This window comes from Heterodontus francisci, unplaced genomic scaffold, assembly GCF_036365525.1.
Source record: "Heterodontus francisci isolate sHetFra1 unplaced genomic scaffold, sHetFra1.hap1 HAP1_SCAFFOLD_216, whole genome shotgun sequence".
NCBI lineage: Eukaryota > Metazoa > Chordata > Chondrichthyes > Heterodontiformes > Heterodontidae > Heterodontus > Heterodontus francisci.
The window spans coordinates 1,258,769-1,264,380 of NW_027140566.1; positions in this window are offsets into that span (position 1 = coordinate 1,258,769).

The following is a 5,612-nucleotide window of genomic DNA, read 5'->3' on the forward strand; positions in this document are numbered from 1 at the left end:
GAAACTGAGGCTGTGTTTGCGGATATCACTGAAAGGCAGCATGTAAATGAGTAATGAAGTGTCAAAGGATAGATCCTTTGGTGACACTATAGCTGACTTTGCAGGAGCGGGAAGAGAAGCCATTGCAGGCCACTTTCTGACCATGACTGTATAGATAATACTAGAACAAGCTGAGTGCAGTCCCACCCAGCCGGGTGTTAATGGGGAGGAATTGGAGAAGTATTTCATGATCAATCATATCAAAATTTGAGACAAGTCAAGAAAGAGGAGGTGGAATCGTTTATATTTGTCACAATCACTTCGGATGTCATTTGTTTTCGTCCTGTGGTGTGGATAGAAAATTGACTTGCGGAATTGAAACATGCAGCTTCATATAAGATGAGCATGGATTTGGGAGGCGACAACACATTCAAGGACTTTGGCGAGGTACGAACAGTTGGAGCTGGGGCAGTAACCTGCATGGACAGGTGGTCAATGGTTCCTTTCTGAGGAGAGGTGTAATGACTGCTGATTTTAAAGAGAGGTGCCTGAACATGTAGAGAGAGAGGGAGAGAAAGATAATGGTTAATAATGCCAGCTAACATGGAACCCAGGAAGGGAATGTTTGTGTTCAGTAGTTTAATAGAAATAATGTGTAGACAGCAAAATGTGGATTCCATCAACAGCACAGGTTCAGAGAGAGAGTGAAGGATTCTAGGAGAGAAACAAGAAATGTGAATTCAGGGTGATCGTATGGGATGGAGATGGGAACTGATAGGAAGTTAGGCCTGGTGGGTTGGGGATGAAAGGGAAGTAGTGGAGGTGACTGAACGGATGTTTTTGAACTTTGTGACAAAATGTCTACGAGCTCCACTCACATATTTTTGGAGTTCAGGGTGGACGAGGCAGGGAAGTGGTTCAGGAGGAAGATTTATGATGGAGAATACTTGCTGTGCGTTTTCTATGCCTTCCTGGATAGTCTTTGTCAAACGGGTGGTTTTAGTGAAGATGAGGAGGACCCGATGATGCTTTATGTGATTGATCCATTCAGAATTATATTACCAGATAGTTCGCCACATGTCACCATTCCTTTCTGTTTTTGAATTATTTCAGGGGATGTTGGTGTCACTGGCAAGACCAGCAGTTTAATCCACCCTATGTATTACTTTCACTTCATATTGGAAAATGTAACGTCTGCAAAAATAGTACCCTTAAACATCAGCCTTGCAATGTGCAGTATCTTCGTGTAGAACTACGTTCTAGGGTTGTGTTGATTATAACATTATCATAAATCAATTTAATATTAATTGCATAGGAGAATCAATTACTTTTGTAAGGATGGGACTCTGTCTTTGACAAGGAACATATTTGAGTAATTTTAGAGACATAAACCGCATGTCTGAACAGAAAATATGCAGACCTCTCTGTCCAGACAGACTGCTGCAATTATGTTCAATGAGCAAACGAAACTTGTGAGGCAAATTAACAATTGTTATTGTCTGTAAAAAGTCAATGAACTAAACGACTAATTCTATCAATATATGACTGTTGGACCGGACCAAAGAAGGCAGAAAACAGGATCTCTCTGCAAAATGTTGGACAGGATCAGGAAGCACCTATGGGCAATTGAACTCCAGATGTGTAGACCTCCTGGATGAACAGAAACCAGTATTTAATCTGGACTGGACAAAAATGATTGGACGAATTGCGTCAGGCACTTTGGAAAATAAACATCAGCAATGTGACCCATCAGATAGAGAAGTAGAAGACAAGGAGAAGACACATGGCTTCTGAAGGTGGGCATAAATGTTGGGTGGAGCTTAACATCTACCTAACTGAAGAACAAGATGACATACTCTACTCTGTCCAGGGACTGAGTGTGTAATAACCATTCAGCACTGTAAACTTCTGACGTGAAACGCTGGAATGTATTGATTTCCGCTGTTCCCGAAGAAATTATTTACTGTAACCAATCGGTATCAAATCTGAATCATTAACTATCTCATATGTTGTAAGTTCCACTCTGTCGTATGGAAATAAATGTTCATTGGAACAACCCGAAAACATCTGCCCACACTTACACTCTGCATAACGCAACATCCCCAGAACACATGCCTGCATTAACATGCTACACAATGAAACTTTAAAGCATATAGTCCAAAACATCTGTCTACTTTTATCCACAATATAATGAAACTTACACCAGAACAACTCCCACACAGCTACCTCCACTTATATACTGTACAGTAGAACTGATTGCAAGCTCGGCGCCGGATTTGATACCAGAGCTGAGATTCCAATTCCGTATTCTCTTTTTCATAAGGCCGTTATCTTTCACCTCTATCATCATTCACCTCCCTTCCTGCCTCAGCCCATCTGCTGCTGAAATGCTCACCCATGCTTTGTTTCCTGCAGAACAGAATATTTTAATGTTCTCCTGGGCGATCACCCATCTTGCATCCTCCAGAAACATCAGCTCATCCAAAGTTTTGTTGCCTGCCCTACATGAAGCCCCTCTCAGGAACGCCATGGCACTCGCCGATCTATTGGTTTCCCCGCCATCAATACCTCGTGTTTCCAATTATGATCTTCATGTTCAGCCACCTTCATGCTCTCCCCCTGCATCAGTATAACAGTCTCCAGCCTGAAACATTTCAGGAACTCTGCTTTTCTCTGAATACAGCTTCTTGTACTTCACCCACTTCAATTGCCTACAACTTTCAGTTTTGCCTTTAACCATCTAACCCCCAGATCTGAATTTCCACCAGAAATATTTCCGTGTCTCCGGCTCTTCAAATCCAACCATCTGACTAAGAATTTCGTCGCCCACTCTAACATCTCTTTGTTTGGCTCTGTGTCAGTTTTCTCTCCGTTTACATTCCTGTTAAACCCCTTGTGATGTATGTGTTAATTGAAATTTCTGTAATACAAACGTTCTTGCTGTTTAATTGTGTCCGTGTCCTCTCTCTCTGTACACCACCCCAGCTCCCCGACCGCCCACCATCCTCTCCCACTCTCCTCGAGTGAAATTACTGGTTTGAGAAACACAGGAACAAGTAACCGATATTATCACTTTTCTCAGCAGATTAGACATTTCACTTTTATGTTTTTGTAAAAGCAGTGAAGAATTTGCTTACTTGAACACAGGACCCCAACATCCATACTGTCAGTGAGAGACGAATTCAATGTGAATAAGATGCAGTTCTGGAGCTGCAATTCGTTTCCTTCACACTGGACATCATTCACCCAGACGGGTCCTTCACTCTCTCCGTCCTTTGAATAGTTATAAGCGGCTGTCGCTTCACCGCAACCCAGCTGTGTACAGACTACGTTGGCATCATTCACGGTCCAGTGTCTATCTTGCAATCTCCCCCAGCTGCCATTGTGGTAAATCTCCACTCGCCCATCACACCAGCTTCCCCCGTTAGTCAGCCTTAGTGACCAATTTTCATCTACAATATGAAACACATTGAGAATGTCGAAACTGAAGCAAAATATCTCAGAATTTACTGCCACCAGAAATGTCATTAATTTTAATGGTTGCTATTTCTGTCATCATTGTTCAGAAGGCTTGTTGAAAGATCTTCTTCACCATTACCTTTTCTCAGTAAATGCATTTCAGAGACGTACCGAGCAGCTTACGGTTGCTGAAATGGGGACAGAGGGTAAAATGAACTGGGGGTGAGACCCGAGGGACTGAAGGTCGTCCTCCTGTCCACATGTACTGATATTTCCAGCTCTCGCCCTGTACTTGAAAATATCATCAACCTTTCTTCCAATTTATCCTCCTTATCTTCACATGGTCCATCTTCAACTCTTCTGTTCTCTTCTTCAAAATCTCTGTCTCTGATTCTGGGGATAGGTTATTAACTAATATAAAGAATAAACCCAGTGACTCTCACAGTTACCTGTCTATGCTTCCTCACCCCCCAATTATTCGAATGACTCTATCACATTTTTTCACTTGCACCACGGCAATGTCTGGTGATTCAACCTTCCATACCAGTGGTTCCAGATATGTCTTCCTTTTTCCTCATCCGAGGACTCTCCTCACATCCTCATCCACCCACCATGGTTAACAGGGCCCTCAAGCACGACCATTCCATTCCCCATACTTCTGCTTTCACCCTTTCCCCCCTCCCAGAGCCATGATAGGATCCTGATTCTCCTCATTTTCCACTCCATCAGCTTCCATATTCAACAGACCATCGTCCACCATTTCCACCACCTTTAATGTAATGCCACGACAAAGCACATCTTCCCCTTCCCTCCAATTTTAACTTTCTGAAGGGACCTTTCACTCTGTGGCACCCTGATGCCCTCTTCAATCATTGTCAACACCCCTTCCCACAGGACCTTCCCATGAATGCGCAGGAGGTACAACCACTGCCCTGTTACCTCCACCTTACTCACCATCCAAGCCCCCAAATACGGCTTCCAAGTGAAACAGCGATTTTCTTGTCCTGCTTTCTCTTTAGTATACTGCACTCACTGTATTGACTGATCATGATACCGTCTCCTTTACATTGGGACACCAAACATAATTGAGTGCTTACTTTGCACAACATCTTTGTTCAGTCTGCAAGCTTTACCTTTAGCTTCCAGTTACCTGTCCTTTTCATTCTTTATTCCGCTCCCACACTGACCTCTCTCTCCTCTTTCTCCTACACAGTTCCAATGAAGGTTAACGTAAGTTTGAGAAACAGCACTTCCTCTTTCCACTAGACTCTTTACAGGCTTATGGAATGAACACTGAATTCAGCAATTTCAGATCAGATTCCCTCCCCTTTTTTTCTTTTTTTGGACGATATTTTGCCATCCAATTTGCAACACTTCTAGAAATGTGTTTTTTACTTGGCCCATTCCTATCTATTTTTGCCTTGCACTGTCCCATTTACCATTTAATCTCTCCTGTCTTCCACCATATCACAGATTGTTCCTTTCGCTCTTTCCTTGCTTTCCCCTTTCTTTAAAAACTGTTAAATCTCTAAGTTATGATGAAAGATCTGCAAACTGCAAGGTTGATTCTGTTTCTTTCACCATAGATGCAGCCAGAACCTCTGAGTATTTTCAGCACTTACTGTTTTTATTACCTATATTTTAAATTGTGAAACGTGGGAGCAATTTGCGTTGAGCAATGTCTCACGTACAGCGATCAGATAACAGAGCAGATAATCTGTTATAACAGGGCGTGGGTTGAGGGATAACTGGAAGAATTGTAATTTACATCAAGTTTGTGAAATAATCAAAGACATGGCATATTGGTGAAATAACGAGTTACTTCACTCGCTGTCATTTTAATGCCCTTGATGCAATGGAAATTAAAATTTATCTCATGTTATTTAGCTGGAAACAAGTTCACAGTGTTTTCTATTGTACAGCTGATCTTTGCAGAGACTTCCATGATAATTCATATTTGAACGGCCAACATTGATCACAGTTTCAATGCTCGAGCAACATTTCTATGCTTTGGCAGTGGTCCTGGGAGCAAATTGCTGATTCTATGCCCCTTGAATAATGCCCTAGATTTACCACAAAAGAGATATTATATGAGCGATTAGTACTAATCATGAGACATTGTATGTATTCAATGTTTACTAGAGTGAAGCTCTTTGATTCATTTGTAATTTAAT